The sequence below is a fragment of the Sminthopsis crassicaudata genome, chromosome 1 (genome assembly GCF_048593235.1).
Source record: "Sminthopsis crassicaudata isolate SCR6 chromosome 1, ASM4859323v1, whole genome shotgun sequence".
Lineage (NCBI taxonomy): Eukaryota > Metazoa > Chordata > Mammalia > Dasyuromorphia > Dasyuridae > Sminthopsis > Sminthopsis crassicaudata.
This window is the reverse complement of record NC_133617.1, coordinates 503,304,922-503,325,583: the sequence shown is the minus strand read 5'-3', so window position 1 is coordinate 503,325,583 and position 20,662 is coordinate 503,304,922.

Here is a 20,662-nt window from a genome sequence, read left to right as displayed (position 1 = left end):
GGGGGCTAAGTGGGTGTGCTGAAAGGACCTATTGTTAAATTTTCAGTGTGAGGATTTACATGTTTAAAAGTGGCAGATGTCACAAATCATGGCTTGATTTATTGCTTTTGCTTTGATGATTGTCTACATTTAAAGTCTTGGAGCAAATATTAATAATTCATATTAAATTCAAATGTGTTGTATGTACAAATATTTCCTTCCTCTCTCCTCAAAAAATTAGTTTTAAACATTTACTAGCATATTGATGAAGTAAAGGAAGAAATGATGAATTGGACAAACAATGTGCTAAAAGATACTGAAGGAGACAGAAGTAAATATCTTTAATCTATTTTGGCTTTTTTCTGCTCTGAATTCATCAGTTATAGCATTATCATCAAATGGTTCTTTCTGCAGTGCCTGACACAGTATGATACTTTTTTCCTATCTGATCTTTTCTTTATGTTGTACTTGAAGAACATTTTATTATTAGAAGATGGTTCTTAAATTCAACAAACCTTTATTAACATGGATAGATATCTGGGGAGAAGCAAAGATAATTAGATAGTCTTTGCTCTCAAAGTGCTTATAATCTAACAGAAGGGATGTAACAGGTAAATATAATTATAAAAATGGAATATGATGAGGATGAAATATAAAGTATAAAATGCCAACACGTTTTGGGTTTGTTTATTTTCTAATTTGCAGCTGACTAGGCTAATTAGGAACCTCTTTGTTCTCACCACTCAAATAGTTTGTTTTTGGAAAAGATGCCTTTTCCCTTTGTAATACCTATATCAACTGTGCTAGTCAACCATGCTGGGTTTGTTTTTTTTTCAATGCTTGCTTTTTTCTTGAACCTGTACACATTTATCCTGGGCTTCAAATAAGTTATTTTAAAAATAATCTCCAGGCTTCTTATAGGTTATTGACTTTTAAAACTTTACCTTTCAGTTTTTCCTTCCTGATGTCTACATTTTTTAAGGTTAAGATTAAGAAAAAAAACAAAACAACAGAAGAATAATTTTTGGATTGATTTATTTTCTTTTCGTTTTCTTTTCTTATCAGGATGTTAAATTTAATTCTGTTATGACCACTATTACTTAATGATTAGCCATAAGGGGAAAAAAAGATTTTCTTAAATGGAATTATAGTCCTATCTGGTGAAATACAATTAAACACTTTTAAAGCATTGTGACATTTTTACAATTATGGCATATTTGAGGCTTAATAGGAAGAGAATAGTTTAATTTTGTTGTTGAGTCATTTCAGTTGTGTCCAATTCTTTGTGATCTACTTGGGATTTTCTTGGTAAAGGTATGTGGAGTGGTTTCCAATTTCCTTTTTCAGCTCTTTTGCAGATCTGGAAATTGAGCAAAACAGTGACTTGCCCAGGGACACATAGTAAGTGTCTGAACATGGGTTGGTACTCAGGAAGATGTCTCTTTCTGTCTCCAGGGAAAGCACTTTGTGTCTTGTATAGGTCAAGGACTCTCCATGTCTTTCTTTATTTCTTTTTCTTTCTTCTTTCTTTCACATAAGAACAGAGTAACTGAGATCAGGAAAATCCTCTTATACAAGAAGTTGGTACCCAAGCTAAATCTTGAAAAAAAAAATCAGGTACAACAAAAAAATAGAAGCGAAAAGGTACATTAAAAGCATGGGGGTAGTCTGTGTAAAGACACAGAGGTATGAGACAGTGTTGTGGGGGGGCAGGAAGAAGCTCAGTTTGGATAGATTCTGGCTATTTGGCTAGAATTTCTGGAGGTAATGTAAGACTAGAAAAAGTGAGTATGACAATTGACTTCCAAATGGAGTTTACTAAAATATATTCCTGCCACTAAGCCAAGAGAAGTTAGTGGATTGGGAGTGACTTTGCCTGATCTCTGTCTTTCACTTCCCATTTTCTGAGTAAGTCAAGAATCTTTAAGCCTTTATCTAAGATGATAGGAAATGGTAGAAAGCTTTTCCACTCTAGGAATATATTGGCTATAAGCACATGGCAACTAAGACACTTATTTTGGTTAAATGGGAGCATGAACCTCAAGCTCCTAACTACTACACTCCTCCCTCCCTCCCTCCCTCCCTTCCTTCCTTCCTTCCTTCCTTCCTTCCTTCCTTCCTTCCTTCCTTCCTTCCTTCCTTCCTTCCTTCCTTCCTTCCTTCCTTCCTCCCTCCCTTCCTTCCTCCCTTCCTTCCTTCCTCCCTCCCTTCCTCCCTCCCTTCCTCCCTTCCTCCCTCCCTTCCTCCCTTCCTTCCTCCCTTCCTCCCTTCCTTCCTCCCTTCCTCCCTCCCTTCCTCCCTTCCTTTCTCCCTTCCTTCCTCCCTTCCTTCCTCCCTTCCTTCCTTCCTTCCTTCCTTCCTTCCTTCCTTCCTTCCTTCCTCCCTCCCTCCTTCCCTCCCTCCCTCCCTCCTTCCCTCCCTCCCTTCCTCCCTCCCTTCCTCCCTTCCTCCCTTCCTTCCTCCCTCCCTCCCTTCCTTCCTTCCTCCCTTCCTTCCTTCCTCCCTTCCTTCCTTCCTTCCTTCCTTCCTTCCTTCCTTCCTTCCTTCCTTCCTTCCTCCCTCCCTCCCTCCCTCCCTTCTTTCCTTCCTTCCTTCCTCCCTCCCTCCCTCCCTCCCTCCCTCCCTCCCTTCCTTCCTTCCTTCCTTCCTTCCTTCCTTCCTTCCTTCCTCCCTCCCTCCCTCCCTCCCTCCCTCCCTCCCTCCCTCGCTCCCTTCCTTCCTTCCTTCCTTCCTTCCTTCCTTCCTCCCTCCCTCCCTCCCTTCTTTCCTTCCTTCCTTCCTCCCTCCCTCCCTCCCTCCCTCCCTCCCTCCCTCCCTCCCTCCCTCCCTTCCTTCCTTCCTTCCTTCCTTCCTTCCTTCCTTCCTTCCTTCCTTCCTTCCTTCCTTCCTTCCTCCCTTCCTCCCTCCCTCCCTCCCTCCCTTCCTTCCTTCCTTCCTTCCTTCCTTCCTTCCTTCCTTCCTTCCTTCCTTCCTTCCTTCCTCCCTTCCTTCCTCCCTCCCTCCCTCCCTCCCTCCCTCCCTCCCTTCCTTCCTTCCTCCCTCCCTCCCTTCCTTCCTTCCTTCCTTCCTTCCTTCCTTCCTTCCTTCCTTCCTTCCTTCCTCCCTTCCTTCCTTCCTTCCTTTCCTCCCTTCCTTCCTTCCTTCCTTCCTTCCTCCCTTCCTTCCTCCCTTCCTTCCTTCCTTCCTTTCCTCCCTTCCTTCCTTCCTTCCTTCCTTCCTTCCTTCCTTCCTTCCTTCCTTCCTTCCTTCCTTCCTTCCTTCCTTCCTTCCTTCCTTCCTTCCTTCCTTCCTTCCTTTCTTCCTTCCTTCCTTCCTTCCTTCCTCCTAATAATTATAAAGTGCTTAGCTTTGTGCCTGGCACATAGTAATTAGCTATTGTTGTTTACATGATTGATGATATACAAAGTTTTTCCTTCTCATCTTGTTTGGGGAAATCCTGGACCTGTAACATACTTAAGCTTAGGTAATATTTAATGGGGCATTTGAGCTTGACCAGTTCACAATTTCACCAACAGGGTTTTAGTGTTACAGTTTTCCCATATCTCATCCAACATTTATCATTTTCTTTTTTTGTCATCTTAGTAAATCTTGTAAGTGTGAGGAAGTACTTCAGATTTATTTTAATTTACATTTCTCTAATCAATAGTGAGCTAGAGTATTTTTAAAAATGACTATAGATATTTCTTAATTTCTTCATCTGAAAATTGCCTTTTCCTATCCATTTATTTTATCCATTTATTTATTGACCATTTATCATTTGGGGAATGACTTGTATTCTTATAAATTTGACTCAGTCCTCTATATATTTTAGAAATGAGATCTCTGTCAGAAACACTGGCTATAAAAATTGTTTTCATCTTTCTACTTCCCTTCTAATCTTCATTGGTCTTGTTTGTGTAAATCTTTTTTAAAATTTAAGATACCATAAGGGTCTTCTACTCCCAGATTTATTTATTTATTTATTTTGGACAAGGTAAAGGAGGAAATTCTTTGGCTCAATTTCTACCTAGCCTTAATCATCTAAAGGGTGCAGACTCAAGTCAAACTGAGATCTTAGCTTTAAAAGGCCAAGGTCTCCCATTTCATGCAGGACCATCTCCAATGATTCTGATCTATATCTGGCCATTGGACCCAGATGGCTCTGGAGGGGAAAGTGAAGCAAGTAACCTTCCATAGCCCTCCAATTCACTTGTATGTCATGACATTAGCTCTCTGAAGTCATTGTCTGCTTTGAGAATGAAGGACAAATACTAGCAATTTAAAATAATCAAAATTACCCATCTTGCCTTTCTTAATGTTCTTTTATTTCTTGTTTGGTTAGAATTTTCACGCTTCTCCAAAGATTTGACAGATCAACTATTCTTTGCTCTCCTATTTTGCTTTAGTGATACTCTTTATATCTAAGTCATAAAAGGGCCTCCTTTTTATTAAAGACTAAGCTCCCTCAGAACCGAACCTAGTATTCCTGCTTATACCCAGAGCTAACAGGAGACCTTTTAAAAAGAGGTACTAAAGGGATGAGCCTAACAATTGTTTTTGTCATTTCATATTTGATTATTTTAGTTACATTGGAAAGGAAGAGGATCAGGTAAGGTCCAGAACCATTATTATTGATGGGACAATGACAAACAGAAAGCAGAGCTGTTCATCTTTAATGTTTCTGTATTCTTTGACAAGGAGAATATTCTCTGAACTAGAAAGGACAGAATAAAAATGATCAATCAGACATTGATGGACAAAACAAGTAGAGATGTTAGTAAAAGAAAAAAGCACCATATCCAATTACTCTTAGTGAATTCAAGTTATCAGGCCCAGAGGAACTATATTTCAGATTACTAAAAGTTTCATATATGTTTGATAAATCATGTAGAGCAGAAGTAGATTCATGAAAAGTAATTTTAAGAAATAGATGAGAGTGGAATATGCAAACTGTGGAGCAACGAGCTTAATTTAATTTTTGGCAAAATTATAAGGCATATTATCAAAGGAATGATTAGTGAACATTCAAAAAAGGAATCAGTGCACATGAATAAATAGCACAGTTCCATCATAAATGGCTCACAGATGACTAGCTTCATTTTTTTGTATAGTTGCTAGACTGTTCTATTTAGATTTTAGCAAAGAATTGATAAAATCTTTCATATTATTTTTGAGTGTGTAAGTTGAAAGAATGTATACAACCAGATGATTTTGGAATTAGTAAAATATTCAGACCTAAAGAGAAGTCAGTAGTAGTTCAATGTCAGCCCAGAAAAAAGTGTCCAGTGATAGCTTGACCTAGACTTAGTCCTCTATTGTTTAATACTTGTTATCAATTATTTAGATAAAGGTGACGATAGTATCTTTATAAAAATTTTAGTTGACAAAACTAGGAGGGGAAGCTCATATGCCAGAAGAAAGAGTTGGGATCTCAAAGAATTATAAAATACTAACATATCTAAAAGGGTGAAGCAACAAACAAGTGCATGAAATAATGACCCAGAAGGAATGTCAGAAGGATATCCAATTAAATTTATTTTGCTTAAACTTGTAATTTTTTATTATAGACCAATCTCCCTAATAAACATTGATGCTAAAATCTTAAATAAAATATTAGCAAAAAGACTACAGAAAATCATCCCCAGGATAATACACTATGACCAAGTGGGATTTATACCAGGAATGCAGGGCTGTTTCAATATTAGGAAAACTATTAGCATAATCGACTATATCAATAACCAAATTAACAAAAACCATATGATCATCTCAATAGATGCAGAAAAAGCATTTGATAAAATCCAACATCCATTTGAATATAGGGATAAATGGACTATTCCTTAAAATAATAAGGAGCATATATTTAAAACCATCAGTAAACATCATATGTAATGGCGATAAACTAGAACCTTTCCCAATAAGATCAAGAGTGAAACAAGGTTGTTCACTATCACCATTACTATTCAACATTGTATTAGAAACGCTAGCCTCGGCAATAAGAGCCGAGAAAGAGATTCAAGGAATTAGAGTAGGTAATGAGGAAATCAAACTATCACTCTTTGCAGATGACATGATAGTATACTTAGAGAACCCCAAAGACTCTGCTATAAAGCCATTAGAAATAATTCAGAACTTTAACAAAGTTTCAGGATACAAAATAAATCCACATAAATCCTCAGCATTTTTATACATTACCAACACAATCCAACAACAAGAGATACAAAGAGAAATTCCATTCAAAATAAAAGTAGATAGTATAAAATATTTGGGAATATGTCTACCAAACAAAAGTCAGGAATTATATGAGCAAAATTACAAAACACTTGCCACAAAAATAAAGTCAGATTTAAATAATTGGAAAGACATTCAGTGCTCTTGGATAGGCCGAGCAAATATAATCAAGATGGCAGTACTCTCTAAACTAATCTATTTATTTAGTGCTATACCAATCAGACTCCCAAGAAACTATTCATGTGGAAGAACAAAAGGTCAAGAATTTTAAGGGAATTAATGAAAAAAAATCAAATAAAGGTGGCCTAGATGTACCTGATCTAGAACTATATTATAAAGCAGCAGTCACCAAAACCATTTGGTATTGGCTAAGAAATAGACTAGTTGATAAGTGGAATAGGTTAGGTTCACAGGGAAAGATAGTGAATAAAAATAGCAATCTAGTGTTTGACAAACCCAAAGATCCCAACTTTTGGGATAAGAATTAATTATTTGACAAAAACTGCTGGGAAAACTGGAAATTAGTATGGCAGAAACTAGGCATGGACCCACATTTAACACCACATACTAGGATAAGATCAAAATGGGTCCATGATTTAGGCATAAAGAACGGGATCATAAATAAATTAGAGGAACATAGGATAGTTCACCTCTCAGACTTGTGGAGGAGGAAGGAATTTGTGACCAAAGGAGAACTAGAGATCATTATCGATCACAAAATAGAAAATTTTTATTACATCAAATTAAGAAGCTTTTGTACAAACAAAACTAATGCAAACAAGATTAGAAGGGAAGTAACAAATTGGGAAAACATTTTTACAGTTAAAGGTTCTGATAAAGGCGTCATCTCCAAAATATACAGAGAATTGGCTCTAATTTATAAGAAATCAAGCCATTCTCCAATTGATAAATGGTCAAAGGATATGAACAGACAATTTTCAGATGATGAAATTGAAACTATTTCCACTCATATGAGTGTTCCAAATCACTATTGATCAGAGAAATGCAAATTAAGACAACTCTGAGATACCACTACACATCTGTCAGATTGGCTAAGATGACAAGAACAAATAATGATGAATGTTGGAGGGGATGTGGAAAAACTGGTACACTGATGCATTGTTGGTGGAGTTGTGAAAGAATCTAACCACTCTGGAGAGCAATCTGTAATTATGCCCCAAAAGTTATCAAACTGTGCATACCCTTTGATCCAGCAGTGCTACTACTGGGCTTATATCCCAAGGAGATACTAAAGAAGGGAAAGGGACCTGTATGTGCCAAAATGCTTGTGGCAGCCCTTTTTGTAGTGGCTAGAAACTGGAAAATGAATGGATATCCATCAATTGGAGAATGGTTGGGTAAACTATGGTATATGAATGTTATGGAATATTATTGCTCTGTAAGAAATGACCAGCAGGATGAATACAGAGAGGCTTGGAGAGACTTACATCAACTGATGCTGAGTGAAATGAGCAGAACTAGGAGATTATTATACACTTCAACAATGATACTGTATGAGGATGTATTCTGATGGAAGTGGATATCTTCAACATAGAGAAGAGCTAATCCAGTTCCAATTGATCAATGATGGACAGAATCAGCTTCACCCAGAAAAGGAACACTGGGAAATGAGTGTAAACCGTTAGCATTTTTTGTTTTTCTCCCCAGATTATTTTTACCTTCCGAATCAAATTCTTCCTTTGCAACAACAACAACAAAATGTAGCTCTGCACATATATATTGTACCTAGGATATACTATAAGATATTTAATATGTATGGGAATGCCTGCCATCTAGGGGAGGGGGTTGAGGGAAGGAGGGGAAAAATTCAGAACAGAAGGGAGTACAAGGGATAATGTTGTAAAAAATTACCTATGCATATGTACTGTCAAAAAAATGTTATAATTATAAAATTAATTTAAAAATTTTAAAACAAACAAAAAAACTTGTAATTTTTTTTTTTTACAGAGCTTTCAAGCTTTGCAAAATACTTTCCAAATGTCAGCTCTTTTTATCCTTACAACAATGCTTAGAGATGAGAAAACTGAGGCTAAGAGAAGTTAAATGACTGGTCAGGGTCACCCAACTAATGTACCTATGGCCACATTTGAGTTCAGGTTTCTTATGACTCCAAGACCAGAACTTTATGGAATGGGGCATTTGTCTGCTTGAGAGGATTGAAAAGATAATGCTCAGTACAATGAGTAAAAGTTGCAGGAAGTCACAATTAATTTGATATAAAGCAAAGCTTCTTAGACTGTGGGTTGTAACTTCATACAGGTTTCTGTAACTGAATGTGGAGGGGGTCACAAAATTATAATTTATTATCATAAATGTTTGATTTGCATACATATTTTATATACATATATACCCGGAGTTATGTTAAAATTTTTGGAGTGGAAAAAGTTCAAAAAGCCTTGATATAAAGAACCACCCTATAAATTTCTTAGTTAGAGCCATTAAAAAGAGAAATCTCATCCTTTTTCTGCCTCAGGGGTTAGTGAGTCTCCCTTTCTTAGAAGCTTAAGCAAAAGCAGTATGACCACTTATCAGGTATATGGTAGAAAGAAATTCATGCTAATTTATAAGTTGAACAAATGATCTCTGAGACCTTCCAAAACTCACAATTCTGCTCTATTCCATTCAGTTCTCCAAATGTTTGTTTAGTATTTGTCTCGAGCAGTGCACAAAGACCCAGACAAAGCATTTTGTATAGAAAGGGTTTACATTCTACTTTTCCTCTATAAAACACTTGTGACCAAGGATTTTGAGTCCAAATATATACTGAGAACAAAAGAAGGGAGCAACTAAATGGTGGAGTGGATAGAATACTGACTCTGGAGTCAGGAGAACCTGAGTTCAAATATGGCTTTACACACTTAACACTTCCTAGCTGTATGACCTTGGGCAAGTCACTTAATCCCAATTGCTTTGGGAAGAAGTAATGTAATTTTAAAAAAGCAATAATGTTAAACATTTGCAATCTGGTTGTATGCCTCATCTTTACATTTGAATGTATTTGGGATTGTCTGACTTAATTATATTTCCTTTTAAACTCTTTTTCGGCTTGTTTTCTCTTTCATTGATTTTTTTTTAATGTAATATTACTCATCAGTCTCCACTGGTATTTTTTTTTTTTTATTATTATAGCTTTTTATTTACAAGATATATTCATGGGTAATTTTTCAGCATTGACTCTTGCAAAACCTTCTGTTCCAACTTTTCCCCTCCTTTCCCCCACTACCCCCCCCCCCAGATGGCAGGTAGACCAATACATGTTAAATATGTTAAAGTATGTGTTAAATACTATATATGCATATATATCCATTCAGTTGTTTTGCTGCACAAGAAGAATCGGACTTTGAAATAATGTAAAGTTAACCTGAAAAGGAAATAAAAAGTGCAAGTGGACAAAAACAGAGGGATTGGAAATACTATGTTCCATTGCCAGTTTTTGAAAATGAGCTTTTATTCTATACTGTTGCTACTCTTAGACCAAAGGCTGTTTTAATAGGCTAGGTAAGTAATTTTTTTTTCTTTTGGAGGACTTGTTTTTTGACCATCTTTATGTAGCAAAGGACTGAGCTTATAGTCCAAAGAAACTTGAATTCAAATCCTACTCTGAAGTTGACTAGGTAAGTGATTCTGAGGAAGTAATTTCCTCTCCTCAACTTTAAAATAATGTCCTTTTATAGGCTTGTTGTGAGTTAATGAAAATATTATTAATAATAATGATGATGATAATGATAAAACACATTCATTTGACATGTTATAAGATTTTAAAGCACTTTTCACTCAATCTTTGAGAGAGATAATACAATTATTATTTATCCCCACATATTAAATGAGAAAATACAGACTTAAAAAAAGGTTAGAGGTTTATTTAAAACTTGACTATGACTAGGAAATTAATGTTTTAGGCAAGATCTGAATCTTCATCTTCTAGTGCTTAATTCCAAGGATAAAAAAAAGATTAAATAAGATAATATACCTAAAGCACTTTGAACAATTTAAAGAATTAAATAAATAAGAAATTGTCAGTCAATTTATTAACTTTTTCCCACTTTCTATTTTATAGTGTCAACAACTTAACCAGGTCTAATTAGAGCTACTGTAATCACCTACTATTTCTCATGTTAATTTTTTTTTTTTGAATTTGATACTGAACTGAAACTAAGAGTAATTTGATTATAACATATTTTGTGTGATTTGAAGAGATTTGTTTATTAATAAAGTTAGCTCAATAGGAGTTAATAATTTTGGATATTAGTCATACTATTTGCTGTGCAATTATAGGCAAAACATTTAATTTTTGTTTCTTTGATTCTTAGCTAAGAATAATAATATAGCTTTCATCCAATCTATTAAAATACATTCACAATGAATAGCTTATTGCAATTTACTTATTCATTGCCTTGTTCAACAGAGAGTTGCATTTTTTCTAAGGACATTTTTTAAACTTAATCATATTTTATTTTTTTCCAATTACATGTAAATATAGTTTTCAACATTGATTTTTGTAAGATTTTGAGTTCCAGATTTCTCTCTCTTGCATATCTCTTCCCTTCCCAATAACACAAGCAATTTGATATAGATTATATACAGAGACATGTATTTTGAGGAAGAAAGAGCTCCTTGCATAATTCTGTTACTTTTTCCTTTTCCTTCTTTCTTCTTCCTTTTTGCTTTGTTCTTTAAGATTCATGATCTCTTAATGTGATCATATTTGTAGTGTCTCTGTTGATACAGATCTTTACCTAATCATTTCTTTTCATTCTGTATAATCCTTGTCCTATCCTTTTCACAAATGCTTAACAGATAGTCCACCTAGGATATTGGATGTCTTTTTCTAGGTCATTTTAATATTTCATGTGTATTGGTACAGAATTCAGGATGTGTATGCAATATTCTTCGCTTCTGCTGTGTGATTGACTTTCTCCCTTTTCAATCATATATTTCTTTAATGTACTTATTCTTGTTATACTTTACTATTGTACTATTTCCTATATGCAAATCATCACTGGCAATATGCTTAAACCTTTTTATACCCACCACATTTACTTCCATAATCATTTGGGTTATCTGCAATTTCAGTTTTTCAGATGTTATCTGTAAAGGGCTGAAACTCTGAGTTGATGCACTGAGGTTGGACAACTGAGCACTTAAGGCTAATTACCTATTGGACAATACTCTATTAGTATATGCTTGCAAAATGTTAATGAGTTAAGCTGAATGTGTACAGCCCTTTCTTTCCCATCCCAAACCAGTTGTTAAACATTTACCAGCACAATTTATCATCTTTATTTAGGTTTAAATTACCATAATAATTAAGTGTTGGTGGTATGAATGTATGACTAATACAAGGTATTGCTTGCTGCTCATAATTTATGACTGTATGGTATACTGCTGCAGAGGTAGTATGGTATGTATAATGAAAAAACACTAGATTTGGGATCACATACAAGTTCAAAACTCAGTTTTTATTTACTCCATGTATGGTATCAGGCAAATCACAGAGAAGTGGGGCAATTTTGAAAGTAATTTTGAAAGTTTATTTCATACTTTAAAAAAAAGTGGTATGAAACTGATATTCATGGTTTCACAAATAATCTTTTTTTTAAATTTAAAATTGGAAATTCTCGTGAAGAAGGCCACCATTCCAGGCTGGAAATGAGATGCACCAAGACAAGGATTTGTAGAGAAAACCATTCAGAGAAAGGAACCACAAAATAATGTTGAGGAGTAAAGATTAAAAAAAATTATAATAACATCACAAATCAAGATGTGATTGTTAACAATGTCAAGAAATTCAGTGTGCATGACTTCTGTAGACTGTGGACAACTCTCATGTACAAGTACTGTCCTCATTTACTTGTGCAAAGCTGACCCTCTCTTTGTGAGTACTGGGCAACACTGCTAGCTTCTTCCTCTCTCCCTCCCTTCCTCTTTCCTTTACTCTTTCCCTTCCCTTCCTTCCTTCCTTCCTGTTCCTGTCCATTTCTTCCTTCTTTTCTTCTTGAATTTCCTTCCTTCTTGAATTTCCAGAATCCTCTAAAACTATTTAAATTTGATTTCTTCCTCATTATAGGTTTCTTAGTTTGTACACAATCAACCTTGCTTCAGGGTTCTGTTGGAGCAAGACTGATTTTATTTTTGGATTAGATTTCTTTATTAAGAACCATGCCTTAGACCCTGGTCAATAAAAGGACCCGTCCAAGCCACTTCTCTTTCTTTTGGCCCTGATTGCCTGAGAGTGAATATAAATAGCAGTTGTTGGGTTTTTCAGAAACCCTGGTGGACTTGCTCTCCCAGATTTATCTTTATTTACTTATTTACTATTTATTTTTCTATTTAGTAATTTATTTATTAATTTATTTGTGACTAGGGAAAAAAGGCCATTCTTTGCCTCCTTTCTTTCTTACCTAACTGTAATCATCGAATGGGCAGTTGCCTCAGTCAAACTGAGACTTGTTAAAAACCTTAGCTAAAAAAGGTAGAAATCTCCCACTGTATCCAGGGTCATTTACCGTTCTTTTGATCTATATTTGGCCACTGGACCCAGATGATTTCAGAGGAGAAAGTGAGGCTGGTGACAGCCTTCCCTCATTCAAATCCAATTCACTTGTATGCCATGGCATCATGATTCTGATGGCATGGTCTGCTTTGAGAACAAAGAATAAATAACAATAGCTGATCCTCTGTAATAGTAAAGTTCAGAATAGTAAAGCCCAGAAACCTCCAATTGGCTTTGGAAATCAGAGTGGAGTCACTCCCAAAGCTGAAGATGTTCAACTGCCTGAGTTAAAGATTGTGAATCCTTTTATATTTGTTGCATAAAAACTTAATTGATGCTAATTTCTGGGAGTGGCCTGAAGCAAGAACAATCTAGGGCAGGAAACCAGGCCCGTCAAGACATAGACTTGGCAGGCAAAAAAAAAAAATGTTATAAATAAAAAACTTTTAGGAAATGTGCTATTCCTTTAGTCAAAAAGTGATCCTTCAATTTATGTATTCAATTTATGATTATTAAAATAATAAATAGGCCTCTGCTGGAGTTCTAGATTTTTTTCTTTTCACCTTCCTTACTAAAAACCTTTACCTTTCCAGCCCCCTTCCAGAATGCTAACTTCATAGTATTCATGACTTATTTTTCTTATTCTTTTTCTCTTGGCAGTCTCTGATATTAGGCCTTCTGCCTAGCTCCTATAACTTCCATCCCTAATCTCAGACATTAGCCTTTCTCTCCCCTCAACCTCATATCCCATTTGCCAAACAGAACTCAACTTTGTCCTTATAATAGTTTTGTAGTAGGCAAAAACAATTGTCTATCTGCAGTAAATTGGACAAAAATATAGAGAGCACCTAGAGTGAGAGACCACCAGACTGCTTAAGGAGGGAACAATTAATGCAGGCAAAAATGGAACAGGTCTAAGCCCCTCTGCTGATCAATAGGGAAATCATTTTCAGCTCTTTGCTGAAATGCTCTTATATTTTCAGCTCAGTTGAGATGGGAGGACCTAATTTTTTTCTTAGAATCTTTGGGGCAGCTAGATGATACAATGCATAGCCCTAGAGTTAGGAGGACCTGAGTTCAAATCTGGATTTATATACTTAACACTAGTTGTGTGATCCTGGATAAGGCACTTAATCCTAATTGCTTTGCCAAAATACAACAAAGAAGATTTTTTGGCCATTAGAACAGATAAATTAATGTTTATAGATGACTTAAAAACTGAGATTCACAGTCCCTTTTCTGCTTCCTCCACCACTGCCAATCACATAAGGCTGAAGGCCATTTTGAATTTCTCTTTGTTTCATAAGTTGTCATGAACAAAGAATTCATCATGTAGAAATGAGCCTACTGATGATGAGCTTGGTTAAGCTATTCCTCAGAAAACAGATACAAAACTTGGACCAGAAGTGCCCAAGTGTGCTGGCATATCTTAGGGCAAGAATTATCATTGACACTTTTCTTAAAGCCACATGGCCCACATTAGATGTAGGTCTAGGACAATATATAAAGCATTTTTAGGTATAGTAAGACCTTCCAGAGCTTGTGCTCTTTTTACTTTTCATCCAGGAATGGAAATGGGAGGGAGGCAGCTCTGCCCCAGGGCTCTGCTCTGTCTGTGCTGGCATTTGTGGTCAGCTGTTTGTACATCGCTGCCTCTCTCCTGTTTCTGATTGAAACAGATCTTTTCTGGTCTATTTTCTCCTGTAAATTCTCTGCCCTGGACACTGAGCTGTGTGTAGTGGTGTTTGCACTGGTTGCACTGGCTGTCTCCCTCCCATGTCCAATTGAAACAAACCTTTTTTGGCGATCTTTGAAATTATCTTCTGCTGATCATTTGTTGCACTCCCAATATTTGTGGGTAGAGCTAATTCAGAGGCTAGATTTCATAATTATTGTGAGGGTTGTAAAGAAGGTTAGAGAGAAATGTGTGTCGTCTTTGACATCTTGGCTCCGCCCCCAGAAGTCCCCACTTTTTTAATAGTATGTGCTCATATCTTGTCTTTGGGTCACATTTTGCTAATTCTCACGTTATTTCAAACTTTATCATTACTATTATATCTGTTATGGTCATCTATGATCTGGGATCTTTCATGTTACTCTTGTAATTGTTTTGGGGCACCATGAAGAATCCCTATGTAAAGATGGTAAAATTAATCAATAAATGTTGTTTATATTAAATTATCTGAGTGTGAGTAAGGCAAGGTAGACAGAGCATTGTTTCTTGCTGGAAAATTATTTAATCTCAATGGTCTAGGTAACACTAAGACTTGATGTTTCAGAGAAGGTATTGATTTGCATTACTAGAGAGAGATTTCATATGTATATAATAATATAATATAATAAAATCACAGACTCAGTCCTTATTGTATCAGAATATGATTGGAGGATAATAGGTATTATTACATTTACCTATATAATAAGAGGTATATATGTATGCACACAAATAGAGCCTGAATGTTTGTGTTTGGCCAATTGAATTTTTAAACGAGTTGTTTTGTTTGTTGCATTTTTTCCTTTTCAAAAATTCTATTTTTCAGTGAATTGATTTCTTTTTCATATCTATTTTGTAGGCAGTGATATGCTTTTTGCCAGTTCATCATATCTATGTTTTAAAGGAGTTTTCTTCAGATAATTTCTGTTTTTTCTTTTCCAAACCCTCTTGCAAAGATCTCATCTCCTTTCCCATTTTTCTTCTAACTCTCTTTTAAGATCCTTTTTGAAACCTTCCAAGGAAGCCTTGTGAAATGGAGACCAGCTCATATCTCCCATTGGGGTTTCTTCTGGAGTTGATTTGCCTTTAGGAACCTCAGAGTTTGAGGTTGCTCTTCTCTTCATAAAAGCTATCTATGACTAGAGGTTTTGTTTTTGTTTTTCCTTTTTTTTGCTCATTTTTTAAAGGATTGAGGATCTGCTTTTAGGACAATTTGTCCTGGGGCAATTCTGCTGACTGACTACTGACTATATAATTGGGCCAGATCCCGTGTTCTTTCAGGGCTCAGTGGCTTATAATTTTTTTGTACTTGCTTTTGGGTGTTTTACAGCAAATCTGCTAAATTACCCACTTGCAACCAGAACAGAGTAGCCTAAGACCCTCACAGAAGATTCTCTTATGCGCAGAAGCTACAATGCTCTGGCTTCCTGCCCAGGCTCCCATGCTGTGGTCTCAGCTCAGCAGATTGTCCTCCTGCCTGATTAAAACAGACCTGTTCTGAAGTTCTTCCAAAGTATCTTCTTTTAGAAATATCTGTGGGTTCAGCCACTCTAAGCTTGAAAGTTTGTGAAAGATTTTGTATGTAATGCAAAATAGGGAAAAATGTTTTTCTTGTGAATTTTTCTGAATTTTAACTTGGTGAAATATTTTCCTGTTAAGGATCATGCCTAAGTAAAGGGACAGGTCAATTTCTCCAAGAGCCTCCACAGCTGTGAATCAGAAAATCTAAAGGAATTGCAAAACAGCCTTTACTGACACAGGTGTTACTTGTGAACTGGGAATGAAATAAATTGGAGGCAGAGGGAAGAGGAGAGAGGTCAGACAACTGCCTCTCAGTGGAGTTGTCAGAGAATAGCAGCTGCTTCTCAGTCTCCTTGTAGCATCATCATCCTATAAAATGAAGAAATCCATTCTACAAGTCTGGGTTAGACCTCCATCAGCCTTGGCAGGTGGCTTCCATATCACTCATTTTCCCCTTTGAGGTCTAAAGTAACTTATTTGATTACATAATAATTTGGTTGCAGATTAAGTGATTTTTTTCCTGCATTCTCTTTTTAAAGTTTTTTTAAATACATATTGCTTTATGAATCATGTTGGAAGAGAAAAATCAGAGCAAAAGGGAAAAACCATGGGAAAGATTAAAAAAACAGAAAAAAAGAAGTGAACATAGCATGTATTGATTTTCATTCCATCTCTTTAGTTCTTCTATTGGATGCAGATGACATTTTCTGTCCAAAATCTATTGGGACTGCTTTGAATTATTGAACAATGAGATCTTTGCAAGAGGGTATGGAAAAAAACAGAAATTGTCTGAAGAAAACTCCTCAAAATAATAATAATAATAATAATAATAATAATAAAAATTCTTGTGAATTTTCTGAATTATAATTTGGTGAAATAGTAGATCATCATACATTCTTACTATTGTATTTAATGTATTGCTGGTTCTGCTTCTTTTGCTCAGCATCAGTTCATGTAAAGCTTTCCAGACATTTCTAATTTCTAAAATCACCTTCTTTATAATTTTTAATAGAACAATAATATTTTATTACCTTCATATAACACAAGTTATTCAGCCACTCCCAGTTGATGGGCATCTACTCATTTACCAATTCTTTGCTACCACAAAAAGAGCTACTACAGACACAGGGGACCCAGTAATGGCACTGCTGGGTCAAAGAGTATGCACAATTTTATAGCCCTTTGGGCATAGTTCCAGAATGTTAGATCATTTCACAACTCCACCAACAATGCATTAATATCTCATTTTTCCACATCCCCTCCAGCATTTATCCTTAATTTTCCTATCATTTTAGCCAATCTGAAAGGTGTGAAACAGTATCTCAGAGTTGTTAAAATTTGCCTTTCTTTAATCAATAGTGATTTAGGGTGTTTTTTTCATATAGCTATCTATATATTCATATAGCTTTAATTTCATCATCTGAAAATTGTTCATATTCTTTGACCATTTACCAATTGGGAAATGACATAAATTTGACATAGTTCTCTTTACATTTGGGAAATGAAACCTTTATCAGAAATATTGGCTATAAAGATTTTGTCCCAGCTTTGTATTTCCCTTTTAATATTGTTTCTATTGGTTTTGTTTGTGCAAAAATTTTTAGTTTAATGCAACCAAAGTTACCCATTTTGTTTTTCATAATGTTCTCTAGTTCTTTTTGGTAGATTAAGTGATTTTCTAGGGGGGGGGGGACAGAGGTAGGTCCAGAACCATGATTTTTTTTTTTCAACATGGGAGAATTTTGATGTGAAATCTCTTTCCATGGATACACTGGAAACACCTTTAATTTATAATGTTTACTGCCTATGAAATTGAGAAGATTTAGTCACACAAGTAGCATAGGCCAGAGATAGAACCCAGACTCCCTGATTTCAAGTTCATCTCTCCATCCATTATATCACATTGTTTCTTATAAATGTAATAAATAAATAAATATAAATATAATAAATAAATATAAAGAAAAAAATTTGTAAAATTCCAGTGTAAGAGATGCTGAGAAACATTTTGGTTTTGTTTAATGTTTTCAGCTAAGAGAAGAAGCACAAATGTAATTGTAAGTAGACTTTCAAACTTTATGGTTTGTGATGTCTTATCTGCATTGCCAGAAAAAATGGTAATATTTAAAAATCTTCTGTGGGTCAGGGAACTAAGTATTTGTTTAAAAAAATAGGAAAGAGGTATTAATAGAAAAGGGAAAGTTTAAAAAATCATGTGGAATTATAGGAGCCATCAAAATGATAAATTACCTTAATGCAAAACTATATCACAATAATTCATTTAAAAAGGACATGCTCATTAAATATTGTTTATGTTATTTACTATTCAGATTGTCAGTTCTGCTAAAGATTTTTTGTGGCCTTTTCCTACTCTAAGAAAACCTTTTTTTCTTTCTTCCTGTTTCTCTCTCTCCCCTTCCCTCCTTCCCTCACTTTCTTCCCCTCTTTACCTCCCTCTCTCCCATCCTTCCTTCCTCTCTCCCTTTATTCTTCTCTTCCTCCTTTTTTTTCTCTGTCCCCCTCCCTCCTTTCCTTTCTCCCTTCCTTCCCTTCCTTCCCTTCCTTCCCTTCCTTCCCTTCCTTCCCTTCCTTCCTTCCTTCCTTCCTTCCTTCCTTCCTTCCTTCCTTCCTTCCTTCCTTCCTTCCTTCCTTCCTTCCTTCCTTCCTTCCTTCCTTCCTTCCTTCCTTCCTTCCTTCCTTCCTTCCTTCCTTCCTTCCTTCCTTCCTTCTTTCTTTCTTTCTTTCTTTCTTTCTTTCTTTCTTTCTTTCTTTCTTTCTTTCTTTCTTTCTTTCTTTCTTTCTTTCTTTCTTTCTTTCTTTCTTTCTTTCTTTCTTTCTTTCTTTCTTTCTTTCTTTCTTTTCTTTCTTCCCCTTTTTCTTGCACAAGAATATAGGCAGAGTAGATATAAAAAAATATAATGAACTAAAAATAAGTCAATTGGATAAATATGCATCCTGTACAGCCAGGTATTTATTTCAGTCCCAGAAGACTAGTGATCAGATGACTAAAGGAGAGCTGCTGTCATTTTAGAAACTGCTCTAGTCAAACCGTATACATAAAGTGTTACGTACCAGGTCTACCCCCTCTATCCACTCACAATGCGTTTCATGTTATTTTTAGTCATTAATAAGAGGGTAAATATCTCCCATAAAGTTACTTAAATGACAAATACTACTTGCCTAGAAGCTCTAAGTTAACTATTTTGCCAGCTCTACGTTTTCTGCCCTGACCAACATCTTAGAAGCCATTCAGAACATTGACTGGACCAGCTGCTGCATTCAAATACTTAGAGACTTTTAAACTGGTTTGAAGTCTGGTGAAATTTATCTGTACAGCTGCTGTAGGAAAAAGCCATTAAATTTTCATTTATGCCTGAGTCCCACTAGAGACATTCTAAGCCTCCTATTGCTGGAAATGATTGCTCTCTTCAATGATAACATTCACCATAAATTCAAATCTTATGGAAAAAAGCAGCAACATATAGGCAATCATCCCATTTGTCCATAATGCATCTTTTGCTTTTGAGCTGACTTCTTTCCATTCTGTATTCTATTGTGGCAGGTTCATTAAGTAATTAATCCCATTTTTCATTTGAATAGAAATCATTTCTGAAATACAACTCATAAATACTGGTAGGCCTGACATAGTACTTTACTACTATTGCTCTTTTGACTGCTATTTGTTGGGAGGATAATGATAATCTCTGCTTTGAATATGTCCTGGTAATATCAGTGTAGACTTGAAAGCTCAGAGTTTTGCAAAGATAGGTGGGCCATCTTTGTATAGAAGAGTATTGCTAGAAAAATGAATTACTTATATCTGATTCATGATATCATTAAACATTGATATATTGCCCAAAGGTAGCAATATTCTACAGAGATGAGAGTGTAGGTGATAGAATCTGGGATTGCTAGTAATCAAAAAAACATCTATACATTTTAGGCTGTGGGGACACAGTATTACTTATACTTTCTAACTATTATAGTTTCTATTCTAGGGCCAGTTTAATAACTGTCAGGATATGCTCTCTTTGGTGGTTTTTTGTTAAAGGTATGGTAGTAGAAACTAATCCTGACTATACAGAAGGAGGTTCAAGAGTCAAAGTAACTTGAGTTGGTGTGGAGAATAGTAGTGTGAAGGAGAGTGATAAACAAAAAATAGCATGGATTCCAATCTATTCATGTTAGTTTAGCATGTATGTGAGAGTAATGGGAGTTAGGGAATCCCAATGGTTTGTGTGTATGTGTGTGTGTGTGTGTGTGTGTGTGTGTTGGTAAAAGTAATTCAGAAAAGTGAATTATAGGGGGGAAAGAGCATGTATGGAGTTCATTTGGAAGAATCAGTGTATCTATAAGGCTGGGTTCCTAGGATTTAAAGTTGGAGACCTGACTAAAATTGAAAAAAAGAACACTGGGTAGGATTTAAGCATTTTATAGGCACCCAGCTTCCCTGGAGCATCTCTCAGGTCTGGTCTGATCTCTACAGTAAGCTTTTGGGTTAGGCATTTTTCTAGTCACATAAAGCTGGGTTCGAATATTATTAAAAAATTATAACTTGCAAATAGAACTTAACAGAAACTCAACTTCACTTTTACAAATGAGGAAACTGAAGGGAAGAGATTTACCTAGGCCCCCAGAGGTAGTTAATTGCAGAGTTAGGATTAAAATTTTTGCTTCCAGAAGCAGTGTTCTTACTATCATAGCACAGTTTATATAGGGAGTTGTTATAAGGG